The sequence below is a fragment of the Lissotriton vulgaris genome, chromosome 4_1 (genome assembly GCF_964263255.1).
Source record: "Lissotriton vulgaris chromosome 4_1, aLisVul1.2, whole genome shotgun sequence".
NCBI classification, from domain to species: Eukaryota; Metazoa; Chordata; class Amphibia; order Caudata; family Salamandridae; genus Lissotriton; species Lissotriton vulgaris.
In genome coordinates, this window is record NC_141691.1 from 552,457,851 (window position 1) to 552,479,087 (window position 21,237).

Sequence of the window (21,237 nt, forward strand, 5' to 3'; positions counted from 1 at the left end):
CAGTTCTCACTGAGTGCTTTCCACTTAACTGCTAGAGTGACCACGCTTATGTTGTGCTATCAGTATTGCACTGAATTGCAATTTCTTTATAATAAGCTTACATAGTTGCTTCAATAATGGAAAAAACTGTCAAAGCGCAGGCAAAATTTACAATTATGACATATTTGACCATGTAGCAAAATATATAGTTCAATAAATCACATTTGATTGCAGTTTGTGAAGTAAGCAACTCCATTAATACAGACTGAAGGTGCCTCTTAAAGTGCCTATCAGAATAGATGGAGAGTTAAGTGCCTACTTTAGCAATTAAGGTAAAGGTGGGTACTTAATAGGCATTGCTGCAGATATAAAAGAAACACGGTTTCCACGCATTCACCACTTGGCCTTTAATGCCATCCTGCACCTATCAGTTCATACAATACTTTAAATGTTGGATCCAATTTCCAGTGGCCTAAAGCTATGGGCCAAATAAAGGCCCAGCCTAAAGTTTAAGAGAGAAGGTATGGCAGTGTATCTTTTGGTTCATATAGAACTCTGAAAAAACAATATATTTCCATGGAGTAAACCTGAAAGTACATTTTTAGGGATACATGCACTATCTAATTTCTGAAATTCAGGCTACAGACATGATTTCCACAATCTGTAGTTAGATAAGAGTACCCACGGGAAAGGGAATTGCCGAAGGTAAGTAACTCATTCTTCTTACTGATTATTCTAACCACAGGTTTTTCTTAGTTAGAATAGATACCACAGCAATACCTCCAAAAGGTGACGGACACGGGGAGTGGGCTCTGAGTAGGAAATCTTGCAGGACCAAGTAGGAAAAAAAGGCCTCCAGTTGGAACTCGCGGCCAAGGGAGTAGTGTTTTGTGAAAGTGTGCTTATGTTACAGCCTGGCAGATGTCTAGACGGCCCTTGCCATTGCAGCCATAGCCCTTGTGGAATGAGCCCTCGGGGCTTCTGAAGGTTCCACTTTGCCAGCTTTCAACAGATTCAGAGCCAGAATACTATCCGCCTTGCAAGATTCCTTATCTGCACCACGTTGCCTTCCTTGGTTCCTCTGAATCCCCAATGAGAAGATCTACACGTTGGTCTTGTATGGTTAACGTAGAAACTCAAACCTCTCATAGGGTCAAGCTGATGGAGCCTATCTTCTTCTTTTGAGGGGTGAAGCACAGAGAAAAAAGTTGGTATGGTAATCAGTTGATTGACCGAGAAGGGTAATACCATCTTGGCAAGAAGGCAGCCCAAGTTCTCAGCACCAATTTGTCCTAGAAGAAATGGCGCTGGGAGGCAGCATGGAGAGAGACAGTAGTTCTCTTACAAGGTGCGCAAAGGTGATGGCTATAAGAAAGACTGTATTGAATGTCAAATGTCGTAGTGATCAACTATGCATAGGCTCAAAGGACATGCACATAAAGAAAGTCTGGACTAGATTCAGGATCCACAGAGCGATGGCGAATGATATTGAGGGGTGAGGAAACATATGCACCAGGCTACTAAAAAAATGCATCACAACCAGTGATTTAAAGAGAGAGGGTTGATCAGAACTCGAGGCAGGGCAAGTAATGACTGAAATGTGTACTGAGGACACATTTTCAGCTGCATTTTTGTACTTGCTCTTAAGCCAGTCGTGATTGCTATCAGACAGATTACAAACATTAAGGGCATCCCCACTCCGGCAGCTGAACACAAGGCCTTATTTTATGTGGATGATATCTACTAACTTTATGAGATCCCGCAAACTCCACAACACATCATTGATCTCAAGGGTCTCAGTATTCTCTGGTTACAGCAGTAACTTGGAGAAATGAGAGGCCGGAGGCCTCCATCCTTTTTTGTCTTGAGGATGTACCACAACAGGACACCTTACCCCTCTCAGAGTCCAGCACCCGCTTAATGGTTACTATGACCACCACGAGATTGGGTTTGTTCACAAACACAGAGGTGTGGTACACCAATAAACGCATTAGTGGTTGGTACAAAAGGAATGGCGAGACACAGCCCCTTTGAACAATGTGAAAAACCTAGCTGTCTCATGCTGGAGAGGTTGACAGGGCAGGCCGAAGACTTGGGAGGATTAAGGTTATAGGGCCAGGAAGGAAAATTAAAGCAGCTTGGTAACCGAATGCAGCAACGAAGCAAGAGTCAGAGGATCACTGTCCATACCTTGACTGCCACCAATGCGTCTAGACTGAAATATCTACATTTGTTGCTGCACTGGGAGGGTAAGGTTGATGCTGCTGGTAAGTTCAAGAAAGTGGCTCTGTATATACTACCCCAAAGTAAGGTACAGTGTGCACAGAGTCCAGCAGTCCCCAGAGGTTTGGCAGAGGTTAAAGTTAGATAGAACCTTACTCTACAAAGTGGTAGCTTGGTCGAGTAGTAAGGCAGTATCAGAGGACAGTGTAAAGCATTTGATGTACACACTCACTCAGCAGATGGTCTCACACACTCAAGAACTGAACTCTAGGCCAATTGTTTTGTATTAAAAATATACTTGTTATTTTATTTTAGAACCACAGGCTGGTATAAAAATACTTTCTCAGAATGAGATGCTACAGTTGAATACTTTCAATGAGCAATAGACTTTTAGATGCAATAGATACAGTTGTTGCAATATGCAACACAAACTTAACACAATAGTCACATCGAGCTCAATGGGAATTATAAGTAAATTGCAATATCAATTACTTTACGTACGTTTTTCTTACTCAGGGCTGGATCCTGGATTCAGCCCTGGTGCACCTCCTGAAAACAGTTGAAGGAAATCGTTTTTGTTAAAAAGGCGATTTCTAAGGAATATGTGTATGTTTAAAAAATCACCACTTAGAAGAATTTCTGTCAAAAAATAGCCAATGTTATTCTATGGAGGAAAATCAGGTTATCGGAAAATCACAGTTATTTTCACTTCTTCTGGTCAGTGCTGGGTGCTAAGATCCAGAACTGGGATCTCTCCTGGTAACAGGTGAGTAATTTCGTTTTTGTTTATCGGACAATTTTTTGTGAATATTTCAAAGTTTCAAAACTCGACACTTAGAAGAATTTCCAAGTGAAAACCAGTCAAAGTTACCCTATGGAGAAAATGTAAGTTATCAGCTTTCAGGTAAGTACTCGACTGGCAGAGTTAAGGTTCTTGGGTAAGAGTCAGGGGTCTCCCAGGTTCAGGTAGGTACTGTAGTTACACCCTCAGCGGCACAGGGGCAGCCGGGTGCAGAGAGAGTAGGCCCAATGTTAGCAGGCAGGCCACACAGCTGTGAGAGTGGAACTCCTGGTCACTTGCTCAGGGCAAGTGGGGATGTCGAACAGAACAGATGGTGCACTCCCAGAGTCACTGGGGAGGCTGGGTGAAGGGTGCTTTTGGGCCGCCGGGCTCCCAATGGATTTTAATGGAAAAGCGGAGTGACGAACAAAGGCTGCTAGCTCGGGGACAGTGATTCTTCAGGTGCGACCACCACTTCGAGGGGTAAGTTGGGAAGCTGTAGGTTGGGTAGACACCCAGGAGTTGGGCACAGGGGGCCACGGGGCGCCGGGTGCAGGTGTGTCTTTAGGCGTCAGGAAATCTTACACCCTGCTGGTCACGGTTGGAGCATGGCCGTTTTAGAGCACTGTTTCCATTCCCGGTGGAACCGCTACTGGCCAACCAACTGCAAAAAATGTGCTGCATGGCTAAATACTTATAAGGCCCCAAAGGTGAGACCAATTGCATTGCAAATGCTTGTTTGCATATGGTATATATATATATACATACTGATCTTAAAGTGAGTATTTCAACATCATTAAAGGATACATACACTCCAAGACGGAGTATGCTCTAGGCAGAAAAGGAACAGATAAGTGTTGAGGCTGCAGGCGTCGTCAGGAGCGTCGGGGGGAGTCCTTGGGTGCTGGATTCTTGGTCACAGTCGCCGGGGGAAATCCTCGTGGTCTTTGTTCACTTTGGCATAGGCCGGGCTCGGAATGTGCTGGATTCGCGGTTCCTGGCTGGCACCAGGAGTTGTAGATGTTTGAGCAGAATCACTGCTTGTAGGAGTCCCAGTGTTTGGTTGAACAAGGTAGTCAGGTCTTCTGGGGTTTTTGAGGTTGCTGACCACAGGAGATGCCGGGGTTTAGCAGGAGCAGGTTCGAGGGTCGACAGGCCGGTAGGGCTGGGGCCAAGTCAGTTGGTGTTGTCCTCTTGTTAGCAGCTGCAAGGCAGGTCTTCTTTTTTCTTGTTCTTCTTGTAGTTTTGCAATCAGGATCTGAGGAAGGAAGGTTCTGGGTGCCCCTGAATACTAAATTTGTGGGCGTTTACAGGTAGGTAAGGGCAGGGACCATTGGGTCCCTTCCCTGGGGTGGGTACACCCCCTATTCTGCCACTCTCCAGTGGGAGGGGGGCAGGAGCCTGTCCCTGGTTGGCTGGGTCCCCCTATCTTCAAGATGGCAGGGACTCGAGGTTGCGCTTCACCTCGCCTCCCCCACCCTAGAAGTGGAGTTGGCAGATGTGGGCACACCTCTATTCCTCACTTTGTTTTTCCCGCCGGGTCTCCCGCCCAAAGTGGGGGGTAGAACCAGTGGGGACCAGTTGCGGAGTACAGCAAGTGGTCTGGAGAGGCTCACAAAGGCGGTATGCCTTTGAAGCTTCTCCTTCGTGAACCCTACCCATCATGGGGAAGGAGGCTTGGCACCTTGTCCCAGGATGTGCATTGTTTCAGGCCCCGGAGAGTGGCAAGCTCTCGACCCAGAGGTTTAGAAACATGTCTGGGGGTGGCAGCCTTGGCAGCCACTCGTCAGGTCACTGGGAGGTGGTCGAGTTTCAGGAAGCATCTCTAAGATGCCCTCTGTCGTGCATTTTACAATAAATCCCACACTAGCATCAGTGTGGGTTCAATGTGATACCAAACTTCTCAGTCTTCAGTGTAGCCATTATGGTGCTGTGGAGTTCGTAATGACAATCTTCCAGCACCATATACTCTTAATGGCAGCACTGCACCTACAGTGCCCAGGAATCGACCTGGGTACTATACGGGTACATGGATTATGCACCTGTACCCTCACCACTGGCAAAGGGCATCCAGGTATAGGGGTGACTGATGTATGCCAGGGCAGTGTTGTGTGGGCATGGCACACGGGGATGTCTGCCATGTCGACTCTTAGTTTAGTTCTGCACCAAGACACGCAGCCTCCCAAGGCAGTGTGTGCGTGTCAGGGCACAGGGCCTCTAAGTGTGGCACAATAAGTGCTGCAGTCCTTAGGGCCTTCTCTGGTCACCGTGCCCTGGGTACCATTTACCAGGGGCTGACATATGGCCAGAGATGCCAATTGGGTTTATTTATTTATTTATTTTAACATTTTTTTATTTGTGGGTATCACAGGCAGATTTAAACAGAATAAACAGAATGTTGTTGTACATAACTTCCAGTGTCTACAAAAATATTACATAAAGCAGTTTACCAAAACTTGTAAATAATAAGCAATACTCAGACGGGCATATAAATACAATACAGGAAGTATTTACACAAATAAATACAATCTTATCTAAATTAGAGTTAGACATAGCTTCAAATCAAGTTAATTAGTTTTGGATGTATAAAACAAGCCTCCCCATATTCTCTTTACTTTAATCATTGCTTTCACTCCTCTTTTTCTGGCTAGAGATAGCTCCATATGATGTATCTCTTTAACCAAACACCACCATTCATTCGCATTAGGTGCTTGATCAGCTATCCAAGCTCTAGCCAGGACTAGCCTTGCACATGCCAGCACAATAAAAATGAGATCTTGAAAAGGTGTAGGATTGGGCTGTATACCTAACAGAATCATTTCAGATGTTAAAGGTGCATCAATTAACAATTTCAATCTCAGTATCTTTCCTATACTGTCCCAGAACGAAACTAGCGTGGGACAAAGGACCAACATGTGTTCTAGATCAGCAGCCTGTAGGTGGCATTTTGGGCATTTGGTTCGATCATTAAAGGCATTATTCGGGGACCATTTGCTTATTTGTAGAGGAGTGTGATAAAGTTGACATATTGATTTATATGCTTGCAGTTTTAAACTTGAAGAGTGGACTAGTGTATCAATTTTCTTTAAAGAGCATGATATTTCATTCGAGGTGATACCTATGGGAAAGCATAAGGCCCATTTCTCTGCTATTTTTGGACACTCATCTTGTTTATTTTCAGTAAGGCACTTATATCCCTCGCTAATAGTTACTTTTTGGTGTTCCTCTCCCTTGTACAGGAATTGCCAGAAATCCGAATCCAGAATCTCTTTCAGTTTTAATTTTCTTCCAAGAAAATCACGAATTTGTACATATTTAAAATAAGTGTGTTCTGGTAGTTTATATAATAATGCAAATGCTACTTACCAGTATGCATCTGTTCTTGGCATGTAGGGCTGCTGACATTCATATCTGTGCATAGTCCGCCACCTAGTGTTGGGTCCGGATGATTGCACATTGTTGTCCTGGAAGAGTCTTCGAAGTATCACGAGATAGGTGGCTCCTCCCCTGGACTACAGTGCGCATGGGCATCGCCTCCATCCCCAGATTGTTTTTAGCCATTGGCAGAGATGGAGTGAAGAAGTGAGTGATGACCATGCTATGAGCATATGTGTGTAAATGAATACATACTGCAGCTGCTACAGGCGCCGGGCAGGAGGGTGGGCGATATGAATGTCAGCAGCCCTACATGCCAAGAACAGATGCATACTGGTAAGTAGCATTTGCAGTTCGAGGCATGTGGGCTGCTGAATTAATATCTGTGCATAGAATACATAGCAGTCCCTCCATTAGCGGCGGCCGCCCGTGCCAGCTGCAGCAGTCTGAAAAAGTGTTTTTAGAACAGCCTGACCAACAGCTGCCTGTTGTTTTGAATGCACGTCTACACAGTAGTGCTTAGTGAAAGTATGAGTGGTAGACCATGTGGCTGCTCTACAGATGTCTTCTAAGGGAATGTTACCTAAGAAAGCCATAGAGGCCCCCAACTTCCTAGTGGAGTGGGCCCTTGGTGGGATAGTGAGAGTGCGCTTAGCTTTAGCGTAGCAGATCTGAATGCACTTTACTATCCATCTAGCGATTCCTGCTTTGGAGATTGCATTTCCCTTGTGTTGTGTGGCAAAAGCGACAAAAAGTTGTTTGGTTTTGCGGAAATCTTTTGTCCTGTCCACATAGTACATCAAGGCCCTTTTCACATCAAGAGTGTGGAGCATGCGCTCCGCCAGCGTCTCTGGGTTTTGGAAAAACACCGGCAATTCAATTGTTTGGTTCATGTGGAACTGTGAGACCACTTTGGGTAAGAATTTAGGGTTAGTGCGGAGCACCACCCTATTAGCATGTACTTGGAAGAAAGGTTCTTGGATGGTGAGCGCCTGCAGCTCGCTTACCCTCCGTAGCGATGTAATTGCTACTAAGAACGCAACCTTCCAAGTCAAAAACTGGAGTTCACAAGAGTGCAGTGGCTCAAAGGGAGGACCCATCAGCCTTGTAAGAACCACATTGAGGTTCCATTCTGGAGCTGGTGGAGTCCTTGGTGGAATGACCCTTTTGAGTCCTTCCAGAAAAGCCTTGATAGCAGGGACCTTAAAGAGAGACAGGTGCTGCCTATTCTGGAGGTATGCTGCCATAGCAGACAGGTGAATGCGGATGGAAGAGTACGCTAGATTACATCGATACAGGTGAAAGAGGTAACATATGATGTTCTGAATGGAAGCATCTAGCGGGTCAATGCTGTGGTCTACACAGTAGATGACAAACCTCTTCCATTTAGCCGCATAACAAGCTCTGGTAGTGGGCTTCCTTGCCTCCCGAATGATGTCCATGCAATCGGGAGGAAGATTGAGGTAGCCAAACTCTAGGACTTCAGGAGCCAGATCGCCAGGTTGAGCTGTTGCGGATCTGGGTGCTGAATGTCGCCATGGCTCTGCGTCAGAAGGCTGGGAGTGAGATGAAGCCTTTGATGCGGTACCACGGAGAGTTCCAGAAACGTGGTGTACCATGGTTGGCGAGCCCACGTTGGAGCAACCAGGATGAGCGTCATCGAGTGTTGTCTGAGCTTGCGTGCCACCAGCGGTATCAGAGGTGCTGGGGGAAAAGCGTACGCAAATCTGCCTGACCAGTTCATCCACATCGCATTGCCCTGTGATTGGGGGTGTGGGAACCTGGCGGCGAAGCTTTGGCATTTTGCGTTCTCCTTTGTGGCGAACAGGTCTATCTCTGGATGACCCCACTTTTGGAAGTACGGTTGGAGTACTGATGGATGTATCTCCCACTCGTGCATTTGATGGCTGTGTCTGCTGAGCAGATCCGCCATTTGATTGTCCTTGCCCGGGAGATGCTCCGCCATGAGGAAGATGTTCCTCTGAATGGCCCACTTCCACATGCTCTGAGCCAGATGAGACAGCTGTGGAGAGTGTGTACCTCCCTGCTTCTGGATGTAGTACATGGCCGTCATGTTGTCCGTCCGGATCAACACGACCTTGTTGCACAGATGTACTTTGAACGCCTTTAAGGCCATGAAGATTGCCATCAGTTCCAACACATTGATGTGCATCTTCCTTTGCTGAAGTGTCCATAGTCCCTGCACAGTGTAGTGGAGTACATGCGCTCCCCATCCCTGGAGAGAGGCGTCTGTTGTCAGGATGATCTGTGGGACAGGCTCTTGGAATGGTCGGCCCTTGCAAAGGTTTTGTGGATTCCACCAATGCAGAGAGTTGTACGCCCGACCGCTCACCAACACTAGGTCTGTCAGTTGCCCATGAGCCTGAGTCCACTGACGTGCCAGGCACTCCTGAAGCGGACGCATATGTAGTCTCGCGTGCGGGACAATGGAGATGCAGGAGGCCATCATGCCTATCAACTGCATGAACACCTTCGCTGGAAGCGAGTGTTGGGGTCTGAATCGTTGGATCAGCGCCTGGATACTGGCGATTCTCACTGAACTCGGCTGCGCAGTGGCTGCCAGAGTATCGATTGTCGCGCCCAGATACTGTCGCACGTGGGCGGGCTGGAGATGGGACTTTGGGTAGTTCAGAGAGAATCCCAGATCGTGCAGGAGGTGAATGGTGCGTGACACGTGGTCTACGCACTGCCGTTCTGTCTTTGCCTGAATAAGCCAGTCGTCTAGGTATGGAAAGACATGGACGTGCTGGCGACGGAGATGCGCCGCCACAGTCGCTAGACATTTGGTGAAGACTCTTGGTGCCGTGGTGACCCCGAACGGCAGGACTCTGAACTGGTAATGCTGGTCTAAGATCGTGAATCTGAGATACTTTCTGTGGGAAGGATGCAGGGGAATGTGGAAATAGGCATCCTTCAGATCCAGCGTTGCTAGGAAGTCCCCCTGTTGAAGCAGGGGAAGCACCTGCTGCAATGTGAGCATATGGAAGTGCTCCGAGTTGATGTACCAGTTCAGGGGCCTGAGGTCCAAGATCGGCCTGAGCGATCCGTCCTTTTTGGGGATCAGAAAATACAGGGAGTAAACCCCCGTTCCCCGTTCTTGCAATGGAACGAGCTCTATCGCCCCTTTTTGCAGCATGACCAGTACTTCTTGCTGCAACAAGGTCAAGTGCTCGCCGGACATAGCACGGCTTCTTGGCGGTATGTCTGGTGGAATGGACGTAAGTTCTAGACAGTACCCGTACTGGATAAGAGACCTCACCCACCTGTCCGTGGTGATGGACCTCCACGCCGGCAGGAACTGCTGGAGTCTCCCCCCGACAGGTGTCGTGTGATCGGGGGGAAGTGACAAGACGTCACTGCTTGTTGGAGGAGGTGGACCTGGAGGCATTGTTTCCACGTCCCCTGCCTTTGATATTATTGCCTCTGTAGCCACCCCTGCCCTTGTTGTTGTTATACGAGGACTGGGTGTTACCCTTGTAGTATTGCGTGGACTGGGATGCCTGGCCTCTCGAGGTGCCTCTTGAATTGGAGCGGCGAAAGGAACCACCCCGAAACTGCTGACTTTGTAAAGCCCCCATAGACTTGGCAGTTTCGGTATCTTTTTTAATCTTTTCTAGGGAGGCATCCACCTCAGGGCCGAACAGATGGTCAGGATTCACTGACTGACCCAGTATTGTGGTTTGTATGTCGGGTTTGAACCCAGAAATTCGAAGCCAGGCATGGCGTCTAAGTAACACGCTTGTATTGATAGCCCTGGAGGCAGTGTCTGCCACATCTAGGGCACATTTGATGGATGCATTTGTAATGAGTTTGCCCTCCTGAATGAGCATCTCCCCCGCCTCCTTGTATTGGTCAGGCAAGTGTTGCAGTATGGCCTCTAATGTGTCATAATGGGCCCTATCATAACGTGCAAGCAGGGCTTGAGTGTTAGAGATCCTCCATATGTTCGCTGCCTGTGCAGCAATGCGTTTGCCTGATGCCTCAAAGATCTTGGACTCTTTGTCTGGGGGAGGAGCATCACCAGTAGTCTGCGAATTCGCCCTCTTTCGAGCGTTGGACACCACCAGGGAGTCCAATGGCAAGTGTCCCTTAATATAGGTGGGATCCGTGGGCGCCGCTTTATATTTCCTGTCGATGCGAGGATTGACCGCCCGGGTGGGCTCCTTGAACACCTCCTGTGCATGCTTCAGCACCCCTTTAAGCATTGGTAGTGTCTTGACTTGTTTTTCGGCTACCGAGAAGGTGTCGACTAAGAAGTCCGCATCCACGGGGTCTGAGTGCAGTTCGACGTCATGGTTCGCTGCAGCTCTCTCTATTAATGCATTGAATGCCGCCGAGTCCTCTGTCGGGGACGTCTTTGCGGCGAAAAGTTGAGTGTCCTGCCCCGACTGCGGGTCGTCTGTGTCGCCTCCTGCTGTCCAGGGCACCTGCTCCTCTTCCGGATCCGAGTACGCAGGATAGTTGTACTCGGCCTCTTCCTCGTCCACATCAGGCACGGGGGAATGGGCCGGCGAGTGTTCCAGGGCTTGTGGAGACAGAGATTCCATCAGAGCCGAAGAGTCCGCAGAGTACCTTTTGTTCTTGAGTGGAATCCTAAAAGGTTCCAAGGCCGGCTCCGACGTAATCTTTCGTTTGAGGAGCGACAATTTTCCGGTGTTGGCGTCGATGATCACCTCACGACGTTCCTCCACCGCAAGCGGCTGGAGCCGAAGCTTCGACACCACCAAGGCAGCCTTCGGCGTCAATACTTCCTGAGAGTGTCCGCTCTGCTTAGGCGCGAAGGCCTTCGGCGCCGACTTGGGAGGAAGGGTAAAACGAATGGGCGTTTGGTCCTTGGCAGGCTTCGGCGTGGGCCTAGGCACTACAGTGTCCTGGCTGGAAACCACAGAGGACTGTTGGATCCGCTTTAAGGATTCCCCCACCTTCTTTGTAAGGGAGGCCGAGGGCTGAACCGCCTCGAGCGACTCTTCGTCTCCGAGAGCCCGGTCGCCGGTAGGCCTCTTCTTCGGTGCCGACGCCCCATGGCCTGGCGCACCGTCGGCGTGACGCTTCTTCGAAGCCGTCTTCGGGTCCGCGACCCCTTTCGGTGCCGACGCAGCCGCGTCGGATGCCTTCACCTTCGGCGCCGACCCAGAGGGCTTCGGGTCGGCCATTTTGGCACGGCTCTTCTGGTCGGCCATTTTGGCGTGGCTCTTCAAGTCGGCCATTTTGGGTTTCGTGGAAGTTGACGCCTCCAGAACCTTCTTCACCAACGCCACTTTCGGTTTCGGTTTCGCATCCGAGGGTGCGGGACCAGTTGGCTTCACTTTCGTTTTCGTGTTAGAAATGTCCGTGACCGGGCCCGGAGGCGGGGACGTAGGACTCATAGTTAGATCTTGGGTAAGGCCCGAAGGCGATCCCTTGACCTGGGCCGTATGACGGGGAGTAACCCCGGAGTCTGGTTGGGGATGCTCTTCCTCCGAGCTATCTCCCATTGTGGCACAAGCCAGTTCGTCGTCCCCTACCTCGCCGGAGACTTCGTCGTAGGCCTCCTCATCCGCGTCGTAGGTCTCTTCCTCGGACGCGGGGTTAGAGTCCGACCCTTGTACGTCGTCTTCTTCCTCGACAGATTCCTGGAAGATATCATCAGGTGGGGGTGCCGAAGCCGACAACTGAGCCTGGAGTCGATTAGCCCGGCGAATCTTCAAAGTTTTCTTACTCCTAAACTTCGAACACGCCATGCAGGTGTCTTCACGGTGATCTGGTGACAAGCATGTATTGCACACGGGGTGCACGTCGAGGTGCGAATATTTAGAGTGACACAGCGGACACTTCTTGAATGGAGTCCGCTCCATAGCAAAGGGTGTAGTGTAGGCCCGTCCGCGTCGAAAGCACGTGGAAGGGCAGTAGGAGATCGGAGCTGAGAGTCAGTAAGAAACCCGAACGCAACTATACCGACGCCCAGCCTAAAGACCTTTTGGTCTCGATTAAAAGTAGAACAACTGTCGGTTCCGATAGAGGGAACCGAAAACACATCCGAACCCGATGGCGGAAAAAAACAATCTGGGGATGGAGGCGATGCCCATGCGCACTGTAGTCCAGGGGAGGAGCCACCTATCTCGTGATACTTCGAAGACTCTTCCAGGACAACAATGTGCAATCATCCGGACCCAACACTAGGTGGCGGACTATGCACAGATATGAATTCAGCAGCCCACATGCCTCGAACCCGTAATGTTTCGAACTCCAAGAAACCTGAAGAGCCGTAAAGAGCCCCAAGTTTCAATATACCTTGACTCGCCCATATTTTACACCCAGAGTCAGAAAAAATGCTAGGTAAACCTGGGTTGTTCCATAGGCTTTTAAGAGGATGATAAAATGATAGCTTATTCTGATTCATAAGTATCCTCCAAATGTTAATCATGTCCTTTGTGGTCTTGAACCTCACTCTTTTGAAGTAATTTGGGTCATTACTTCTAGCCAAAAACTGCAAGCAATCTGGCCCCAACATAAATTGATGGAAAAAGTATGGGTTGCTGGAATTAAACAAGCTCTGTAGCCGCCCCAAAAATGATGCAAAATAATATAATCGGAAATCTGGGAAGTTAAGTCCTCCTTTTATAAATGGGAGTTTCAGAGAGGAAAGTGCTCTTCTGTTCTTTTTATAACCCCAAATGAAGCTGCCCAGTATGCCATCTAGTTTTCTGAAAAAGACTGTGTTTATTTTCAACGGTATACATCTAAATAAGTATAACAATTTTGGCAAAATGTTCATTTTAATAAGGTTGATTCTCCCGATGAGATTTAAAAGTACCTCATGCCATTTTTTAAGGAGGGCCTCAGTTTCTTTTAATAAAGCATCATAGTTCAGTAAAATAATTTCCCTTATATTAGATGTTAGCTTAATGCCTAGGTAGGTAGCAGCATAGCATACTCCCATTACAGGTATTGGCGGTTTGTAGTTGGCTATAATTTGGGTTTTGTCTAGGTTTAGCTTATACCCCGAAACTTTTCCAAAGATTTCTGCCTCTTTAACTATACCTAACACGGATTCAGTCACATCGCTTGTATATACTGCCAGATCATCGGCGTATGCTGTTATTTTAAGAGAGTTTGCCCCAAATGTAAATGGTTTTATCATAACTTGAAGCTGTATGGCATTAATAAAAGGCTCCATAGAGAGGGCAAATAGAAGGGGTGATAAAGGGCAACCCTGTCGAGTTCCTCTTCTTATGGGAAATTTGGTAGAGAGTAGGCAGTCGTATCCAATTAATGCATTAGGTAAATAGTAAAGTGCTTTTATCTTTGTGATAAACTTGCTTTTAAGCCCCATTGCTTTCAAAACTGACCACAGGTAATCCCACCCCACTCGGTCAAAAGCTTTTTCAGCGTCAAGTAGTATAATACCGAGTGGGATTGAGTTAACTGCGGCCATGTCAAGCACAGTGATGGCCGTATTTACATGCTGCGTCGTATCTCTACCTGTTACAAAACCATGCTGATGTTTGCTAACCAATCTCGGCATAATAGGGGACAGTCTCAAGGCTAGTAATTTGGCAAACACCTTGGCATCAGCATTAATCAAAGAGATTGGGCGGTAAGATCCGCATTCCGTAGGAGTTTTATTCTTTTTTAAGAAAAATATAATTTTGGCGGTGTTCCAAGATGACGGGGCCCCATCATCTGTAACAATCTGATTAATAACCAAACAAAGTACAGGCACCAGTTCTTCCCAGCATAATTTATAAATTTCAATAGGGAGGGTGTCATCACCGGCAGCCTTTCCAGATGGGAGGGAGAAAATGCCTAATTTTAATTCTTCCTCAGTATAGTCTTTTTCTAACTCTTCCATACCTATCGAATCATTCTCCGATTGCCAGTTGTTTCTGATATAATTCTCCACCAGATCAGTTGAGGGCACACTCTCAGGGGTATACAGCTTAGTGTAGTAATCAGCGAATTGCTGCAGTATCTTATCAGGTCGAGTATAAATAGTACCTTCTGTTCCTTTTATGCTCTTAATTAGAGAGGTGGCTCGTTCGTCGGCTATTTTATAGGCAAGTATCTTTCCTATTCTGTCACCGCTCTCATACTGTGTAATTTTATATTTGTGTAGTTTAGCAGTAACTTTATCTCTTAAGAATTTTTTAGTCTCGCATCGCAACATAGTTATTTTAAGTATAAGTCTGTCCTTCTTTAAATTATGAGGGGCTCCTGCACTTTCTTTTCTAGCAATCTCGGCCAGGTGTTGTTCTAGTCCTCTAATTCCTGAAATTAAGCATTGAGTCTCTGTTTTCTGATTGAAATTCTGCTGAATAATATATTGCTGTGCCAATCCTCTAATACTGGCCTTACAACAGTCCCAAACTAAAGTGATTTTAGTTGAATCAATATTAAACTCTAAAAATTCCTTTATGTGAGCTTTCAGTAAAGGAATGAATGTGTTATCAGATAAGAGGTGTCTGGGAAAAGAAAATAGCCTGGGTTCTTTCTTTGAAGAAAGTACCTTAAAAATTACCATTATGGGGTTATGATCCGACGTTACCTTTGGGCAGATCTCCATTTTACAGCCATTGATGATTTGGCTCGTTGCCCAGGCCATATCTATACGGGAATATATTTTATGAGGTATAGAATAGTAGGTGTATCCCGCCAATGTAGGGTGTAGCTGTCTCCAGACATCTTTTAATTTATGTATACGGGCCAGCTCTAAAATGGATGACCTAGTCTTACACATTCGCTGTGAGGGGGTACTCTTGGTCGTGTCTATTGCGTAGTTTATAACACAGTTGAAATCCCCCATGATTAATATCTCTCCCTCCCACCCTAGTTTTTCTATATTTAAACAATCAAAGACTGCAGCATCATCATGATTGGACCCATATACGGCACATATGGTGTATTTAAGAGCTGATAGCGTGATTTGAGCGATGACCCATCTACCCGCTTTGTCAGATGCTACCCTATTAACCTCAACCTTGAATGTTTTTTTCTTTAGTATAGTTACCCCACGTATCGAGGCATTTAGAGCTCATACCCCCCTTGCACCAGCATTTTCCTGTCTCGATATCTTATATGTGTTTCATTTAGCAGTGCCAAGTGAGGGTTATACATCCTTAACTCTTCAAATACAAGCTGCCTTTTACTCCTATTATTAAGCCCTGATATGTTCCATGCAAGACAGTTAACTTGACACATTTCTTAATTCAGAAATGTTCTGAATAACCGCTTCTAATGATATATATACCCATTCTGAAATTATAAATTTGTAGCAAGCGTCGTACCTGCCTGCGATACCCTTGTTAATTAACCCCACTCCCCTCCCACAACCACCCCCAGGTCTAGAACTAAGTCCCTCCCCCCACCCTGTACCTACCCGGAAGCCTAACCCTATCTTCTGCTGCCGCTGGTTGGGCAGCGAGACAGTGTGGACCCTCCAAGGATCCTCCCCCTCCGCATTCAATCATACATACTTAAGTATCGTATTATCGGAGTAGAGAAAAAAGTCATATAATAGTATCAACTTGCAAAAAGAGAGAAAAAAAAAGAGAAGCAAAATAACCAATAAAGTCTCTTTAAATAATAAAGTGCAGTACTTCTGGTATTTTTAGCGATCGGCTGCTAATGATGCGAGAAATTGTTCGGCCTCCTTGAAATCATTAAATATGCGGGTGTGTCCTGACTTTATGATTTTGAGCCTAGCAGGTTCTTGTAGATAGACCACCACCCCCTTCGATTTCAAAGGATCTATCAATTTTCTCAGTTCCCACCGCTTGTCCATTGTGGCCTTGCTCAAGTCGGACTTCGTGAAAAACGTAACATTATATACCGTCACTGGAGTGTTAGGTCTAGCCTTGATGGAAATTGCTTGTCTCAGTAGAAAATTCCCCAGATAGATCAGGATGGGCCTTGGAAATCTGCTATCCTTGTTTTTAGCGAACATGGGCAATCTGTGAGCTCTCTGTACTTGGGAGTCCCAATCCCAATCAGAGAGATCTGGAAAGGCTTTATGCAGTAGCTTGACCATGTACGCCCGAGCGTCGGCCCCTTCTGATCCCTCGGGAACTCCAAAAAAGCGCAGATTCTGGCGCCTTAGGTGATTTTCCAAGTCTTTGACTTTATTTGTAAGCATTACAATGTCTTTGTCCTGGCACCCTGAAGAAACAACCGTGGTAGCCAAAGTTTCTTCAACCGTAACAATCCTCTGTTGGATTTCGACTATCTCCTCTGTAACATTATGTAGTCTACATGTGACATCCTGCTGACAATTCTGCATTTTGCAATTATCTTCCCTTAGCTGAGAGAAGTTGTGCAGTACCTCTTGACGATGCTCCAAAAGAGTCTGCAAAATCAGATCCAAAGAAGTACCCGCGGCAGCAGGAGCTGTTACAGATACCGGGCATGGCGTTTGAGGTAGAGTTAGTATCGCAGATGGACATGGTGTCGAAAAGGTAGCTTGGGTTGAATCAGCACAGACAGAGGGTAGAGGAGATGGCGAGTCTGCTGTCTCACCTTCTATTGCAACTAAGACAGAACCATCGTCTACCACTCTTGGCACACCTGTAGTTAAAGAGTCTGAAGGTATCTTAGTATTGCTCATACCCTCCGTGGGGCTATTACCAGAGAGACGCATAGCTAAGGTTTTAACACCACCTTTAGCTTGTATCCACTTACGTAATGGGCTCTGGTCTTTCAAGAGTTTCTCCCTAGCGCTTGCAGATGCTAGTGTCGATGACATAGAGTTAAAGTTCAAGCTTCTGCCCTTTTTAGTCTTAACTTTTGCCTTCTCTCTTCTTAAGTAGACCGGTAGTCTTGCCATTCATGATTGTAACAGAATCATCCTCATTTTCATCACCCTCAACCCCTTCCTCGGTAACCAGATCCTCATATTCATCATCATTAGACTCCACACCGGAAGCTCCTGATACATCAATTTTAGCGGAGTCCTCCCCTTTTCTAGATAAGGATCCAAATAGGGTATTTCCTGCATTTACAATAGTCTCACTTATTATATCTATGTTTGTGGAGCTTAAGTTTTGGTTGCTTGGTTGAACAGTTAGTTTAGAAACTGCGTCTTCAGCGTCTTCAACAGTCACATTAGTTTTCCTCATATTAATATCCATATCCTGGAACTGTGCCGCCTTACTTGACCCCTCATTAGCTTGATATCTCTTTACGGGCTTTTGAATAAGACCCCCAGGATCAACACCTGGTTGGGCTAAATTAGCTTCGGCTGTGATGGCTGTAGTAGTCATGGCTATGGAAGCTGTGGGGGGTGCAGTAGTGTCTTTATTAGTGTTAGAGCTATTTGTACTTATGTTCTTATGTCCCCCAGGGCTGAAAAGAGCCAGAGAGTTAACGGACGCTTTGCTGTTGGCACTTTTGCTTTTCCCTATCACTATCACATTTTTAGTTGCATTTACTACTGGTTCGTCCCCTCTGGGACCCACAGCTACTGGTAGACAAATGGACACTTGCTTACCGCCTTGCTTGCCTTGTGCGTTGATGGGAGATCCGGTAATTAATTTGGCAGCTGCTATTGGGGTTTTCGCAATTACCGCTACCGCTGCTTGCACTGTTGCTACTGCCTCTTTTGTTATTGCAGCCGGCTCCGGAGTCTGTTTACCTTCAGTACTCTCCTTGTGTAGTTTATTCTGCCGAGGAGGGTTCTTGGGTGCATTTTTAGGGGCCATTGTAGCGCTGCCTTCCAGCGGTTTTTTACTCCTTGTTCTCGCCACTTTCGTCTGTTCTACTGGCGTATTTCACGTCTGCTTCGTCTCTCGGTTTGAAAAGAGTACAAGGTCAATGTGTTTCTTTTTTCCGCCCCCGCAGAATTGCTCAGCAGCCAACTCCGCCCGCTCTGTCAGTACCGCTGATTCCGCCCGTTCAATCCCGGCAAAGGAGCAGGCAAAGGAGGAGGCAGTAAAACGCCTTCAGCGACCGCCGCCTAGGAGCGCAGAATTGCTCTGCAGCCAACTCCGCCCCTGCTCGGTCAATCCCGCCGATTCCGCCGTTCCGTTCCAGCAAAAGAGCAGGCAGTGGACGAGGAAAGAAAAACGGCAGCGGCTAACTGCAGCAATAGAAAAGATCCTTTCTCCGAAGGGCACACGGGTCATCCAAGAAGTAGAGAATCCCCCCGAGTCTCTGCTTCGCTACTCCGCTTGCTCGAGTGTCTCTTCTCCGCTCTGCTCCGCTCCATTCAGTGTAACGCTGATCGGCATCTGATCTCGCGGAGATCGGGGAGGTCCAGTGGAGGCGTCCTCACTGCGGCGGCTTCAGACCGCCATCTTGCTTCCACACCTAGAGAAATTGGGTTAGGCTTCAATGCAGTTTTAGAGAAGGAACACAGGTCCTGGGTACCTGATTGGCAGGAGCCCATGGCACACTCAGTCAAAGTACATCAGCAATTCAGCAAAAAGTGGGGGCATACCATGCAAGAAAGAGGGCACGTTCTCATAGTAAGCAAAGCCTCTGAAAGAGCATCAATAATTTCTATATTGTCAATACAACTGGCTAGTTGGGGACGGTTAACCCAAAGGATAGAGTTGTGGCAAGACTATCTTTGAATTGCTCTAGCAGAGTGAGCCTTTTTTCACAGTCTAGATCCACTGAAGTGCATGTGCATTGAGGATGCTTGGACAGCCTCTGAAAATCCGATAGATCACATCTAAGAATGGCATTTAGGCACTCCTGGTGTGCCAAAAACACATCCTATGCAGTCTACGGTACTCAAGCCTGTACGCAACACATATGTAGTTGTATCCTGCCCACCCTGACAAATTTAGGCCACTGAAGTTCTCAAGTCCTCTGGGAAGATTTCGCTGGCCAGGTCCCATACGGAGTTAGCATTCCTGCCCAGAAGGCACACCACATTCAGGGATCGTAAACTTAGCCTAGTAGAGAAAATATTTTGTTACCAAAGGCATCAATTCAAAACGAACTGGGGTTGACTTTACTTATGGATGCCTGAACCACAAGGCTTTTAGGAGTTGGGTGTTTTAAGAGAAAGTCAGGGTTCCCAGAGGTAAGCCAAAGGTCAGCTAATCAAAGGGGCTGAACATGGCTTAGACCAAGTATCCATGAGAGTTTTGCAAGGACCTCAGAAAATGTCAGTAGTGGTTTAGTTGAAGACAGACTTGAATTTAGAATTCCTGCTTGTTAAGTGTTTTGATTTTTCAGAGGGGGCAATTTCAAATGAGCACATCTGCTGCTCTTCACATTACTAAAGAAAAAGAGCCACTTTCTACTGCTGGTTCACCAGGTGGTGAGTTAAGCTCTTTCTCCGGGGAAGTATCTGGCCAACTGACATTTTGCAAGTTTAAGTACGTTAAGTGTTTTGATTTTTCAGAGGGGGCAATTTCAAATGAGCACATCTGCTGCTCTTCACATTACTAAAGAAAAAGAGCAACTTTCTACTGCTGGTTCACCAGGTGGTGAGTTAAGCTCTTTCTCCAGGGAAGTATCTGGCCAACTGACATTTTGCAAGTTTAAGTACAGCTCTTCAGCACAGCTAAAGATGCGCAATGTCAAAAGGGGATTCAAAACCTGGCACAATGAGGTTTCTACAACTGCAATGACAGTTTATGAAATGATCTAACTCACTGACCATTAACAGCTCAAAATCTAAGAGTTCGGCATCTCTTTTGTCTGGGTGTTGTTTTTCATAAACAGGGCCACTCATCCACTGCACTCTTTTTAGGTCGAGCCTGAGCCAGCACGCATGCGCTGCTCTGGCGATCTGCTGTAGTAAAGTATGGAAGAGAAGCCCCGCCCACCCTCCACCCATATTTTTCATTGGCTTGAGTCTTTGTCTTTTGTGAATCCTGGGTTCTGAGTCAGTATTTGGCTTATTAGTCCCTCCTTAGTACAGCCTTGTCTTCATTTTTAACATCCCATGGCTACTGGCTTCTTTACTTCGGTTGTTACATGGTACGTCTATTTAAGTCTGTAAGCACTACTTTCTTTAATGTGTTTTTACTACTGCAGACACCACATGCTGCTTTCCTGTAACATTCAGCGCACAATGCGTTCTTTTATTTTACAAGCAGCCATTCAATTGATTAATATATGCACGGGCGCCACGCATGATCACGGCGCCCGCTTAATGTAATATGCACGGACGACGCGCATGATGGTGTTGCACGGAGCCCATTTTATCATTATCTCTCCGACAACCTCATTCCCGCCCATCACCGCAGCTATCGACTGTGCCTGCCTCGCCTCTGGACTCCTTCTGCATATTAGGAAAGGAGAAGGTGGGTGCTAGTGACTTTGTAGCATATTTATAGGCTAGGTAGCAAGGCAGCTCAAAGGGCTATGTGCCTGCTACGGAGATCTGCCCAATGCACATACTTCCAAAGAATGTTAATAATTGTGACCTCCATTATTGAAGTGCCTATTTTTTTTAAAAGAGTGTGCCACTTTTCACGAACCACCAGACAAATGGTTCAGAGGTATTTGGAGGCAATCAGCTTAATTTACAGTCAGAAGCATTTACAAGGTCTTCTTTAAAATCACCCTGACTGGCTCTGACAGAGGTTCTTCAAGCAGACTGAATGCAAGTTGTATTACTGTAAAGTCAATTAAACAATCAGGTTAGTGTACTTTTGATTCCACCTTTGTAGCCATCACATTAATTTTGTTTTTCACATATATGGACTGGGTTGGTTCTAATTTCTAATTTAAAATATTTCTAGAGCGCAGCGTACACCTTGCGGTTTCTTGGCGCTAGGGGGTTCAGCAACTGAGGGAAAATGACCAGAAGAAAAGATAAGAGGAGATATTAAGAGAGTTTAAGTGGGGAAGGCCTGGCTGAAGAGGAACGTTTTCAGATCTCTACCAAAGGGGAGATACTGAGTGGCAGAGCGGAGGTGGTCAGG

The 21,237-nt window shown here is 46.8% G+C and overlaps 1 protein-coding gene across 48 annotated transcripts in view; it reads right to left on the reverse strand.

The window, feature by feature from the left end:
* CLASP2 (cytoplasmic linker associated protein 2) overlaps positions 1 to 21,237 on the reverse strand; it is a 1,795,600-nt gene that overhangs the window by 284,913 nt on the left and 1,489,450 nt on the right. The gene's annotated exons all lie outside the window — the stretch shown is intronic.